Here is a 14,968-nt window from a genome sequence, read left to right as displayed (position 1 = left end):
GTCATGCCCAACACCCTACACTAGTTCCATTCTGGTCCTCTATCTTTGAGACTTTCTCATATATACAGTACCAGTCAGGAGTTGGACACAACTACTCATTCAACGGTTTTTCTTTATTTGTACTGTATTCTACATTGTAGAATAACAGTGAAGACATCAAAACTATGAAATAACACACATGGAATCGTGTAGTAACTAAAAAAGTGTTAAACAAAACAAAATATATTTTATTCTTTAAAGTAGCCACCATTTGCCTTGATGACAGCTTTGCACTCTCTCAACCAGCTTCATGATGTAATCTGGAATGCTTTTCCTACAGTCTTGAAGGAGTTTCCACTTATGTATTTAACTAGGCAAGTCAGTTAAGAACAAATTCTTATTTACAATGACAGCCTAGGAACAGTGAATGAACTGCCTCGTTCAGGGGCAGACTGACAGATTTTTACCTTGTCGGTTCTGGGATTCGATCCACCAACCTTTCAGTTACGGTCCCAATGCTCTAACCCACAGGTGTCAAACTCATTCCACGGGGGGCCGAGTGTCTGCGGGTTTTCGCTCCTCCCTTGTACTTGATTGATGAATTAACATCACTAATTAGTTAGGAACTCCCCACACCTGGTTGTCTAGGGCTTTATTGAAAGGAAAAACCAAAAACCTGCAGACACTAGGCCCTCCGTGGAATGAGTTTGACACCCCTGCTCTAACCACTAGGCTACCTGCCTCCCTGTATAGTGAGCACTTGTTGGCTGCTTTTCCTTCGCTCTGCGCTCCAACTCATCCTAAACCATCTCAATTGGGTTGAGGTCAGGTGATTGTGGAGGCCAGGTCAACTGATGCAGCACTCCATCACTCTCCTTCTTGATCAAATAGCCTTACATAGCCTGGAAGTGTTTTGGGTCATTCTTCTGTTGAAAAACAAATGATAGTCCCACTAACGCAAACCAAATGGGATGGCGTATCGCTACAGAATGTTGTGGTAGCTATGCTGGTTAAGCGTGCTTTGAATTCCAAAAAATCTCCAACAGTGTCACCACTAAATCACCAGAGAACCACACATGCAGAGATAATCCGTTCACCTACTCTGCGTCTCACAAAGACACGGCAGCTGGAACCAAAAATCTCAAATTTGGACATTAGTGCAAGGGACAGATTTCCACCGGTCTAATGCCCATTGCTCGTGTTTCTTGGCCCAAGCAAGTCTCTTCTTCTTATTGGTGTCCTTTAGTATCAAATCACATTTTATTGGTCACATACATGTGTTTAGCAGATGTTATTGAGGGTGTAGCGAAAATGCTTGTGTTTCTAGTTCCGACAGTGCAGCAATTTCTAACAAGTAATATCTAACAATTTCACAACAAATCCCCAATACACACATAAAGTAATGGAATTAAGAATATATAAATATATGGATGAGCAATGTCAGAGCGGCATAGACTCAGATACAGTAGATAGTATAGAATACAGTATATAAATATGAGATGAGTAATGCAAGATATGTAAACATTATTGAAATGACATTATTAAAGTGACTAGTGTTCCATTTATTAAAGTGGCCAATGATTTCAATTATTTGTATGTAGGCTGCAGCCTCTCTGTGCTAGTGATGGTTATTTAACAGTCTGATGGCCTTGAGATAGAAGCTGTTTTTCAGTCTCTCGGTCCCAGCTTTGATGCAACTGTACTGACCTCGCCTTCTGGATGGTAGCGGGGTGAACAGGCAGTGGCGCTCGGGTGGTTGTTGTCCTTGATTATCTTTTTGGCCTTCCTGTAACATCGGGTGCTGTAGGTGTCCTGGAGAGCAGGTATTTTGCCCCCGGTGATGTATTGTGCAGACCGCACCACCATCTGGAGAGCCCTCCGGTTGTGGGCAGTGCAGTTGCCGTACAGAGGTATACTCTCAATTGTGCATCTGTAAAAGTTTAAGGGTTTAGATGACAAGCTGAGGTTAAAGAGGCGCTTTTTTGCCTTCACCACGGGACCATTGCCCCCCCCCCCTCGATGGACGGTTGAGTTAATTTAGGCAAATGTGATTAGCGTGAGGTTATAAGTAACAAGACAATTTACCAGGACATAGACATCTCTGATATGGGCAGAAAGCTTAAATTCTTGTTAATCTAACTGCACTGTCCAATTTACAGTAGCTATTACAGTGAAAGAATACCATGCTATTGTTTGAGGAGAGTGCACAGTTATTTGCTTGAAAATGTATCAATAAACCAAATAGGCACATTTGGGCATAACAGTAATGCAATGGTTCATTGGATCAGTCAAACAATTTGCACATACACTGCTGCCATCGAGTGGCCAAAATCTAAATTGCGCCTAACCTGGAATAGTACATTGTGGCCTTTCTCTTACATTTCAAAGATGATTAAAACTTCTTTGGGATAGGGGGTGGTATTTTCACGTCCGGATGAAAAGCGTGCCCAAAGTAAACTGCCTGCTGCTCAGGCACAGAAGCTAGGATATGCATATTATTAGTAGATTTGGATAGAAAACTGTTTGAATAATGTCTGTGAGTATAACAGAACTGATTTGGCAGGCGAAACCCCGAGCACAATCCATCCAGGGAATTTTTTCCCAGGGAGTTTTCCATTCATTTTCTATAGTAATCCCTTTTTAATAGAAATATGCTTGCAGTTCCTATGGCTTCCACTAGATGTCAACAGTCTTTAGAAATTGGTTGATGTTTTTCCTTTGAGAAATGAAGAAGTAGTCCTGTTGTTTTCATGTGTCACTCCAGGTGCACTCTACTGTTTTGGTGCGCCGACCTGGAGCGTGCCTCACGCTGTTTTCGTCCGGTATTGAACACAGTTTATCCCGTCTTAAATTGTATCAATTATTTACGTTTTAGGATACATAAATTTGGATTAGGAAAGTTGTTTGAAATGTTTGGACCAAGTTTACAGGTAACTTATTAGATACTTTGTAGGCATGTTGGGCGAGTTGGAACCAGTGTATTTCTGAATCAAACGCGCCAAATAAATGGACATTTTGGGAATATAATGAAGGAATTTATTGAACAAAAGGACCATTTGTGATGTTTATGGGACATTTTGGAGTGCCAACAAAAGAAGATCTTCAAAGGTAAGGCATGAATTATATCGTTATTTCTGACATTTGTGTAGCACCTGCCTGGTTGAAATCTGATTTTCATGTGTTGGTATGTGGCACGCGAAGGGATCCATAAGAAGTAAAAAAATAAAAATACAATTTCTTTGTATTATCTTTTACCAGATCTAATGTGTTATATTTTCCTACATTAATTTCACATTTCTACGAACTTAAAAGTGTTTCCTTTCAAATGGTATCAAGAATATACATATCCTTGCTTCAGGTCCTGAGCTACAGGCAGTTAGATTTGGGTGTAATATTTGTGTTGTGGAGAAATAACAAGGCAGGAGACGGAGTACAGTTAGTTTTCGTTTAGTCAAAACCTCTCCTGCTCTACAGTTTCCCGGGCACACTAGTGCGCATGTGCATTTCCTATTAGGTGTAGTAACGTACACTGTCGTAACACATCACTGCTTAGTAACAGCATAGTAACTAATATAAACAGATGTAGATCCCAGATACTACACTCCTCCCCCATAGTGTTTAACTCCCAGAGAACAAGGTAAATATATTAGGGAACTACTAATGCAATATCTGAACAATGCATTCTTAACATTTTTCAACTACTGGGTTGAAGCAGACTTTTCAGAGCCCAGCACAAATCCAGGGGATTATTCTGCCCCGAAGATGGAGTTTGTGTCCTAATAACTAACCCAGGTAATGTCCTTTTTCTTTCCTTTTATCTAGGACATCTTAAAGTGTTTGTTTGTTTTACTGTCTGTTACCTTAAACAGCTCAACTCATAGGTCAAGCTTTTGAGGTGCCTTTCGCTGTCGAATAGGATATCTCCGCTCCTCCTGGGCTTCCGGTAGTGGGCCAGGTTCGGGTGGAAGGTCAGGCTCTGTCTCTCCCGTACGTCCACAGTCAGGAGAATAGTCCTGGGGGTCGTTATTGTTCTCTCGGCGTGTCTCTGCTGGGGCGTTGGACCGTAGCAGATGATCCACATGAACGTTGACCTGGCGATGACCAATTTGGACTTGGTAAGTCAAAGGTCCTTTGCGTTGCAAGATCACACCTGAGTTCCACAGGCTCTTGGGGTGTCTGAAATCACGTACCATCACCCTCTCTCCCTCTTTGAATCCTCTGACAGTCTTTGAGTGTCTGTCATGAGCTTTCTTCTGCTGTAGCTGGTGCTTTGCCACAGTGCTTGACAAGTCTGGTTTCAACAATGTCAGGCGGGTACGTGGTTGGCGTCTCAGAAACAGTTCAGCTGGTGTACATTCCGTTACTGTGTGTGGTGTGTTGCGGTAAGTAAACAGGAACCGGGGAAGCCTTAGGTGGGTGGGCACAGACTGAACCTCGAGTTTAGTCCAGGCCTTCTTAAAGGTTTGCACGGATCTTTCCGCTGCTCCGTTTGATGCCGGATGGTAAGGTGGTGACCGGATGTGCCTTACCCCATTGTTCTTGAGAAACATTTAAAAATCGTTTGACGTGAAAGGAGGGCCATTGTCCGATACGAGCTCCTTGACTAGTCCAAAGGATGCGAACAGGTGTCTGAGAAGATTGATGGTCTTCTCAGCTGTGGTCAGTTGAGTAGGGAACACTTCCATCCACTTGGAATGGACATCGACGACAACAAGGAAATGTTGCTTGTCAATCTCGGCGTAATCCACATGGATGCGTTCCCAAGGTGTCGCAGCCCAGGACCATGGATGAAGAGGTGCAGCAGCAGGCTTGTTGCGAACAGCTTCACAAGGTGAGCAGTGGCCTACATGCTGTTGAATGTCCTGATCCAGTCCAGGCCACCACAGATAACTGCGAGCGAGTGCTTTCATTCGAGTGATCCCTGGATGTCCCTCATGCAGGTCAGATAGCAGTCTCCTCTGGAATTTTTGAGGTACCACCACCCTTGATCCCCACAGAACACATCCTTGATCAGTGGACAACTGGTCTTTCTTGTCGATGAATGGACGAAGGTTATCGTCATTTACGAAGTTTGGCCAACCTCCTAATGTTAAGTCCAAGACTTTGGAAAGCACTGGATCTTTCCTTGTTTCCTCTGCTATGTCTGAAGCAGATATGGGCAGTTCGTCAATGAGAGAGATCTGGAAGACTGCTCTATCATCTTCACTGTCGGAGTCACTATTGCATGGTAGTCTTGATAGTGCATCTGCATTTGCGTGATCACTGGATCGTCTGTACTCAATCTCGTAGTCGTAGGCTAACAATATCAGAGCCCAACGTTGCATTCGAAGTGCAGCAAGGGTTGGTATAGCTGATTTTGGTCCAAGGATGGCCAACAGAGGCTTGTGATCTGTCAGCAGTTGGAACTTCCTTCCGTACAGGTATTTGTGAAACTTCTTCACTCCGAATATTATGCTCAGGGCTTCCTTCTCAATTTGAGCATAATTTCTCTCACTTGGTGACAGAGTCCGTGATGCAAATGCAATAGGGTGTTCTTCACCTGACGATAGAACATGTGAGATGACGGCTCCTACTCCGTATGGAGATGCATCACACGCGAGTCTCAGCTTCATCTCTGTGTTGTAGTGGGCAAGCCACTTGCTCTTTAGCAGACGCTGTTTGCAAGTCTTGAATGCTTCTTCGCATTGTGGGGACCAATTCCACTTTGTATCGGCCTGCAGCAGTTGGTGAAGCGGATGCAACAATGTGGACAAGTTTGCCACAAACTTTCCGTAATAGTTCAGGAGCCCCAAAAATGACCTCAGCTCTGAGATATTTGTGGGTGCTGGTGCGTTTACGATTGCTTCCACCTTGCTGTTGGTTGGGTGCAGGCCTTGTGCATCAATCTTGTATCCGAGATACTCCACTGAGTCCTGGAGGAACTCACACTTGCTGCGTTTCATTCTCACTCCGTATTTCTCCAGTCTTGACATCACTTTGTCCAGCACTACAAGGTGCTCTCCAATGGTTGGTGCTGACACGAGGATGTCGTCCATGAAGCACACAACGTTGTCTATACCGTCCAAGATCTGATCCATTGTGTGTTGGAATATCGCTGGAGCTGTCGAGATTCCATAGGCCAAGCGATTGAATCTGAATAGCCCCTTGTGTGTATTGATGGTCAGATACTGTTCTGACTCCGGATCCAGCTTCAGTTGCTGATAAGCGAATGCCAGGTCCAGCTTACTGAAAACCTTCCCACCAGCTAGAGTGGCAAACAGATCTTCAGCGTTTGGTAGTGGATATTCCTCTGGTAGTATGCAGCGATTTACTGTGACCTTGTAGTCACCACACATTCTGACGGTCTTGTCTTTCTTTGGGACTACAACAATCGGAGCGGCCCAGTCGCTCCTCGCTACTTTCGTGATTATGTTATTCTTCTGTAGGCGGTCCAGTTCCTTCTCTACTGCTTCCTTAAGAGCATAGGGAACTGGACGTGGTTTGTGAAAGATAGGCTTGGTTCCTTCTTGCACTCTGACTTTTGCTGTGAAGTCTTGTATTTCGCCGTAGCCATCTTTGAAAAGTTCTTTGTGCTTCTCCAGCATGTTAGTGAGTGTAGCTTGACTCACTGGTTTGTCCTTTCTCAGACTGAAGATTTCTCCCCAGTTCAACTTGATCTTTTGTAGCCAGTTTCTGCCTAGCAAGGCTGATTTTTCTCCTTTAACAATGACAAGCGGTAGCGTCCACTCCTTCCCCTCATACCGGACTGGTACCTGGATCTGCCCTAACACAGGAATAGTATCACCAGTGTATGAAGAAAGGCGGATGGACGCTGGCTGAAGAGGGCACTCTTTCAGTTTTTCTTTGTAGAGTCTCTCTGGAACCAGAGATACAGACGCTCCGGTGTCCAGCTGCATTTTTACCGGTTTTCCCGCTAACTCCATGTTGAGATAGATTCCATCTTTTTGTTGTTGAGCTGTGTACACTGTGGACAGTACTTTGTGCGCTCTTGCTGTGCGTTTTGAGGCTTTACACACTTTCTGTAAATGTCCAACCTTTCCACAATTGTGGCACTTTACATTTTGGAATCGACATTCACTGTGCTGATGATTATCTCCCCCACATCTGTAGCAACTTGGCTTAGACCATTGAGATGTGGGCTGCTTTGTTCTTGTGTAACCTTGAGGACGGGACTGAGAAAAGTGTGACTTTTGTGAGCCTTTTTCACCACGTGCATCACTGACCTTGTGAACACCTTTCTGACGTTCTGCATATCCCGATAGCTCAATAGTATCCCTGTGGGCAAGCTCGAGTCCAAGTGCGATATCACAGGCTTTCCGAAAAGTCAGGTCCTTCTCTGACAGAAGCCTTCTGTGATATGCTTCACCTGTGAGACCACATACAAACTTGTCTCGAAGAGCATCATCAAGAAATTGTGCAAACTCACATGTACTTGCCAGCCTTTTCAAAGCAAGGATGTAGTCAGCCACGGTTTCCCCTTGACTCTGGTGACGTTGGTAAAATCTGAAACGTTCTGCAATGAGAATTGGCTTAGGCTTGAAATGCCTTGAAAGAGTTTCAGTCAGTTCTGCATAGTTCAACTCCACTGCTTTTATTGGTTCAATGAGACCTTTCAGCAATCCATACTCAGTTGGACCCAAAACACTGAGAAATACGTCTGCTTTCTTTTCATCTTTGATTTCATTTGCAGCCAGCCAACGCTCAAAACGCTCCAAATAGGAATCAAAATCCTCTTTTGTAGCCTCAAACTCTGGTACTCGACCAATGGTTGCCATTTTCACAGTTAATTGTTCAGTTTCCTTATTCCTTGTATTCCTTAATTGTCTTCTAATTCTTCACTTCAGAAGTTTCTGCAATTACTTCGTTCACTGCACTCATTTGTAATAATGTACACACCGTGTTACGTTCCTTCTTCCTTTTTTTTTTTTCTTGACAATATTTCTCCACTGAGATCGCCTAATATCAATGGGTTCAATGACAGTTTTTATTTTTATTTTATTTAACCACCAGAGGGCAGTGTCGCTATTCTGGACTCCAATAGTCTTGCTACTTGGCAGCTCCTGAACACTGTACCTGCTAGCAGTGCTTAGCCTTTTTTTACTGGCGAAAGAAAATAAAAAAAATAACTGACGAATTACGTAATTATTTTGAGTTTCATTACTCACGCAACATTCTTCCCTTCAAGCAATGTCCGTTAAAGAAGTTTAATCACCTCGTCGCCACTGTAATATTTGTGTTGTGGAGAAATAACAAGGCAGGAGACGGAGTACAGTTAGTTTTCGTTTAGTCAAAACCTCTCCTGCTCTACAGTTTCCCGGGCACACTAGTGCGCATGTGCATTTCCTATTAGGTGTAGTAACGTACACTGTCGTAACACATCACTGCTTAGTAACAGCATAGTAACTAATATAAACAGATGTAGATCCCAGATACTACATTGGGTATGTCATTTTAGGTGAAAATTGAGGGTCGGATCCTTAAAAGGATAACTATAACTCTCAGGCAAGGCTGAGAAATGCATGCATATGCTTTTACACTGTATGGTGAACGATAATTGGCTTGAGGAGGGATCTTATTTTTCTTTCTAGCTCTGGGAAGGGACTTGTACTGAGTTGGATTTTGGGGTGTGGGGCTATTTAGCCCCAGAGGATTTTTCAGAATTTTTCAGTACATATGTGGCAATTATTTATTTCAGAAGGAGCCAGCAAAACTAGTGCACTCTGTCATTGGACACCATTAGACATGCACGTGGTTATTCTTGAAACTGTTATGGCCAACTATGGTTACACCTCTTCGGTCTTTTCCAGAACAGGGGTTCCCCTTTCAGTGGAGTCAGCAGGATGTCATGTATTGGTTAATCCTGTAGAGTGCCAAGGTCTGTTGCTATGGTCCTACATGCATGAAACTATTTTTGTGAGACTCTACAAGTTCCATGTCCTAATATAAAGGCAATATGATAACGGTAGCTAAATGCCAGAGGTGATGAGCCATTAAGAGGAGTTACTATGAGTATGACGTAAGAAGGACAAATGTATAAATATTCTGTGCCAAGGTTGGAAGGCAGTTGTTTTCATGATTCCAGCTGGGCTTTTATTATGAAGTATAAAAAGTATATTTGAACTCACATGCTCCGGTATTTGTGAAATATGATTGACCAAATATTTCCACGCATATTCAGTTCGTATACATATTATTAATATTTAATTCAGTGATTGTAATTATGACCTCATCCCCAGTAGCTTATTCCAGCAGGCTATTGGGCAACACAAGCACCCTGCCTGAGGGGCTGCTCTGGTGTTTCAAATCAAATTTGATTTGTTACATGCGCGAATACAACAGGTGTAGACCTTACAGTGAAATGCTTACTTACAAACCCTTAATCAACAATGCAGTTTTAAGAAAATACCTAGGAAAAAAAGTAAGAGATAAGAAAAACAAATAATTAAACAGCAGCAGTAAATAACAATAGCGTGGCTGTATACAGGGGGTACCGGTTCAGAGTCAATGTGTCAATGTACGGGGGCACCGGTGTCGAGGTAATTGAGGTAATTATGTACATGCAGGTAGGGTTGTTAAAGTGGCTGTGCATAGATAATTACAGAAAGTAGCAGTAGGGGAGGGGGGGCAAATAGTCTGGGTAGCCATTTGTAGTGCTTACCCTCTGTAGTGCCTTGCGGTCGGAGGCCGAGCAATTGCCATACAAGGCAGTGATGCAACCCATCAGGATGCTCTCGATGGTGCAGCTATAAAATCTTTTGAGGATCTGAGGACCCATGCCAAATATTTTCAGTCTCCTGGGGGGGAATAGGTTTTGTCGTAACCTCTTCACGACTGTCTTGGTGTGCTTGGACTGTGTTAGTTTGTTGGAGATGTGGATGCCAAGGAACTTGAAGCGCTCAACCTGCTCTACTACAGCCCAGTCGATGAGAATGGGGGCGTGCTCGGTCCTCCTTTTCCTGTAGTCCACAATCATCTCCTTTGTCTTGATCACATTGAGGGAGAGGTTGTTGTCCTTGCACCACACGATCAGGTCTCTGACCTCCTCCCTATAGGCAGTCTCATCGTTGTCGGTGATTAGGACTACCACTGTTGTGTCATAAGCAAACTTAATGATGGTGTTGGAATTGTGCCTGGCCGTGCAGTCAGGAGTGAACAGGGAGTACAGGAGGGGGCTGAGCACGCACCCCTGAGCTGCCCCTGTGTTGATGATCAGTGTGGCAGATGTGTTGTTACCTACCCTTACGACCTGGGGGCGGCCCGTCAGGAAGTCCAGGATCCAGTTGCAGAGGGAGGTGTTTAGTCCCAGGGTCCTTAGCTTAGTGATGAGCTTTGAGGGCACTATGGTGTCGAACACTGAGCTGTAGTCAATGAATAGCATTCTCACATAGGTGTTCCTCTTGTCCAGTTGGGAAAGGGCAGTGTGGAGTGCAATAGAGATTGTATCATCTGTGGATCTGTTGGTGCGGTATGCAAATTGGAGTGGTTCTAGGGTTTCTGGGATAATGGTGTTGATGTGAGCCATGACCAGCCTTTCAAAGCACTTCATGGCTACAGACGTGAGTGCTACAGGTTGGTACTCATTTAGGCAGGTTACCTTAGTGTTCTTGGGCACAGGGACTATGGTGGTCTGCTTGAAACATGTTGATATTCCAGACTCAGACAGGGAGAGGTTGAAAATGTCAGTGAAGACATTGTTTACCTGGGTTTAATGGATTTATCTATAGGTATGCACATGTATAAAAGGGATTTATTTACAATTATAAACCGGGGTTCGAGCCCTGAATGCTGATTGGCTGAAAGACATGCTATATCAGACCATATACCAAAGGTATGAAAAAACACTTATTTGTGCTGTCCTAATTACGTTGGTAACCAGTTTATAATAGCAATAAGGCACCCAGGGGGTTTGTGGTAGATGGCCAATATACCACAGCCAAAGGCTGTATCCAGGCACTTGGCGTTGCATCATGCTTAAGAACAGCCCTTAGCCGTGGTATATTGGCGATATAACATGCCCCCTCGGGGCTTATTGATTAATCATAGGATCCCTGTCTTCTAAGAGTTGATTGTTTATCTTGTCATTATTGTACTGTCGTGTATTGTTTAAATGGTCTGTCTTTGAGTGTCACAAGGTGGGTGTAGCTGGTGCATGAAGTCAGGCGCGGGAGAGCAGAATGAGTGAGCACTTTACTCAAAAATAAAGGCACAAGGTAACAAGACACTTGACCAACATTAAACGGTAATCAATTACGCACGGGTGAAAACAGCACCTGTCGAAACCAGCCATAACGTACCAAATGAACATAGAAACAATCACGCACAAAAACATGGGGGAAACAGAGGGTTAAATACATGAACATGTAATTGGGGAATGAAACCAGGTGTGTAGAAAACAAAGACAAAACAAATGGAAAATGAAAGGTGGATCAGCGATGGCTAGAAGACCGGTGACGTCGAAAGCCGAACGCCGCCCGAACAAGGAGAGTGACCGACTTCAGCGGAAGTCGTGACAGTACCTCCCCCTTTACACGCGGCTCCAACAGCGCACCGACACCTGCCTCGGGGACGGCCCCACGGGCGAGGCGCAGGGCGATCCAGATGGAGACGGTGGACCTCCCGCAGCACCGACGGGTCTAACACGTCCTCCACCGGCACCCAGCATCTCTCCTCCGGACGGTACCCCTCCCACTCCACGAGGTACTGAAGGCCCCTCGCCCAACGCCTCAAATCCAGTATGGATCGAACTGCATACGCCTGGGCCCCCTCGATGTCCAGAGGGGGCGGAGGAACCTCCCGCACCTCAGACTCCTGGAGTGAACCAGCCACCACCGGCCTGAGGAGAGCCACATGGAACGAGGGGTTAATACGGTAATCGGGGGGAAGCTGTAACCTGTAACAAACCTCGTTCAGTCTCCTCAGGACATTGAATGGCCCCACAAACCGCGGACCCAGCTTCTGGCAGGGCAGGCAGAGGGGGAGGTTTCGTGTCGTGAGACAGACCCGGTCCCCCGGTGCGAACACCGGGGCCTCACTGCGGTGGCAATCTGTGCTGGTTTTCTGGCACCTCACGGCCCGCTGAAGGTGAACATGAGCGGCGTCCCATGTCTCCTCAGCGCGCCTAAACCAGTCGTCCACCTCAGGAGCCTCGATCTGGCTCTGATACCAAGGCGCCAGAACCGGCTGGTACCCCAGTACGCACTGGAAGGGGGAGAGGTTAGTGGAGTAATGGCGGAGCGAGTTCTGGGCCATCTCTGCCCAGGGCACGAACAACGCCCACTCCCCCGGCCCGTCCTGGCAATAAGACCGCAGAAACCTACCCACATCCTGGTTCACTCACTCCACCTGCCCGTTACGCTCGGGGTGAAAATCTGAGGTAAGGCTGACCGAGACCCCCAGACGTTCCATGAACGCCCTCCAGACCCTTGACGTGAACTGGGGACCTCGATCAGATACTATGTCCTCAGGCACCCCGTAGTGCCGGAACACGTGGGTAAACAGGGCCTCCGCAGTCTATAGGGCCGTAGGGAGACCGGGCAAAGGGAGGAGACGGCAGGACTTAGAAAACCGATCCACAACAACCAGGATCGTGGTGTTGCCCTGTGAGGGAGGAAGATCCGTTAGGAAATCCACTGACAGGTGCGACCACGGCCGTTGTGGAATTGGTAATGGTTGTAACTTCCCTCTGGGAAAGTGCCTAGGGGCCTTCCACTGGGTGCACACCGAGCAGGAGGAAACATAAACCCTCACGTCCTTAGCCAAAGTGGACCACCAGTACTTCCCACTAAGACAGCGCACTGTCCAACCGATGCCTGGATGACCAGAGGAGGGTGACTTGTGGGCCCAATAGATCAAACGGTCGCGGACAGCAGACGGAACGTACAGGCGCCCAGCTGGACATTGGAGGGGAGTGGGCTCTGTACGTAACTCCCGCTCGATGTCCGCGTCCAGCTCCCACACTACCAGGTACCACCAGGCAAGAGGCCGGGAGTATGGGGGTGTGATCCATGGGCCGCTCCTCTGTGTCCTACATCCGGGACAGTGCGTCTGCCTTCGTGTTCTGGGAACCTGGTCTGTAGGATAGGGTGAAAACAAAACGGATAAAAAACATGGCCCACCTTGCCTGGCGAAGGTTCAGTCTCCTCGCCACCCGGATGTACTCCAGATTGCGGTGGTCAGTCCAGATGAGAAAAGGGTGTTTAACCCCCTCAAGCCAATGTCTCCACGCCTTCAAGGCCTTGACGACAGCCAACAGCTCCCGGTCCCCCAAGTCATAGTTTCGCTCCGCCGGGCTGAGCTTCTTCGAAAAGAAGGCACAGGGGCGGCGCTTCGGTGGCGTACCCGAGCGCTGAGAGAGCATGCCTCCTATCCCCGCCTCGGACGCGTCCACCTCCACTATGAACGCCAAAGAGGGATCCGGATGAGCCAGCACGGGAGCCAAGGTAAACAGAGCCCTCAGCTGACCAAAAGCCCTGTCCGGCTCAGCCGACCACTGCAAACGCACCGGTCCCCCCTTCAGTAGTGGGGTAATGGGAGCCGCTACCTGACCAAAGCCCCGGATAAACCTCCGGTAGTAGTTGGCAAACCCTAGAAACCGCTGCACTTCCTTTACCGTGGTGGGAGTCGGCCAATTACGCACGGCTGAAATGCGGTCACTCTCCATTATCCACCCTTGAAGTGGAGATGCGGTACACTAGGAAGGAGACGGACTGTTGGAAGAACAGACATTTCTCAGCCTTGACGTACAGGTCATGCTCCAACAGTCGACCAATCACCCTGTGCACCAGGGACACATGCTCGGCGCGTGCAGCGGAGTATATCAGAATGTCATCAATATACACCACTACACCCTGCCCGTGCAGGTCCCTGAAAATCTCATCTACAAAGGCCTGGAAGACTGATGGCGCATTCATCAACCCGTACAGCATGACGAGATACTCATAGTGCCCTGAGGTGGTACTGAAAGCCGTCTTCCGCTTGTCTCCTTCCCAGATACGCACCAGGTTGTAAGCGCTCCTGAGGTCCAATTTGGTGAAGAAGCACGCCCCGTGCATTGACTCAATCGCACTGGCGATGAGAGGTAGCGGGTAACTGTACCTAACAGTGATCTGGTTGATACCTCGATAGTCAATACACGGGCGCAGACCTCCATCCTTCTTCTTCACAAAAAAGAAACTCGGAGGCAGGTGAAGTGGAGGGCCGAATGTACCCCTGCCCCAGGGATTCGGAGACATATGTTTCCATAGCCGCCGTCTCCTCCTGTGACAGGGGATACACGTGACTCCTGGGAAGTGCTGCGTCTACCAGGAGATTTATCGCACAATCCCCTCGTCGATGGGGTGGTAATTGAGTCGCCTTCTTTTTACAGAAGGCGAGAGCCAAATCGGCATATTCGGGGGGAAAGCACACGGTGGAGACCTGGTCTGGACTTTCCACCATAGTCGCACCAACGGAAACCCCTAAACACCTACCTGAGCACTCTCGCAACCACCCCGTGAGAGCCCTCTGTTGCCACGAAATAGTGGGATCATGACAGGCCAACCAGGGTAGACCCAGCACCACGGGAAATGCAGGAGAATCAATAAGGAAGAGACTGATTCTCTCCTTGTGACCCTCCTGCGTCACCATGCCCAGTGGAGCGGTGGCCTCCCTAATTAGCCCTGACCCTAATGGTCGTCTATATAGGGCGTGAACTGGGAAGGGCATATCCACTGGAACAATAGGGATCCCTAAACTATGGGCAAATGATCTGTCAATAAAGTTCCCAGCTGCGCCTGAATCTACTAGCGCCTTATGCTGGGAATGCGGGGAAAACTCAGTGTCTGCTCCAGTGTCCAACAACGCCTCTATTTCCTACACAGACTCAGGGTTATTGGAGTTTACCAGAGAATAATTCTCCTGTTCTTACATGTAATAGCTCAGTAACTTATCCACATCCATTCTCAAATAAAAAAGTCTTAACTGACTTGCCTAGTTAAATAAAGGTTAAATA

Source organism: Salvelinus namaycush, chromosome 37, assembly GCF_016432855.1.
Source record: "Salvelinus namaycush isolate Seneca chromosome 37, SaNama_1.0, whole genome shotgun sequence".
Lineage (NCBI taxonomy): Eukaryota > Metazoa > Chordata > Actinopteri > Salmoniformes > Salmonidae > Salvelinus > Salvelinus namaycush.
Note: the sequence above shows the minus strand (reverse complement) of the source record.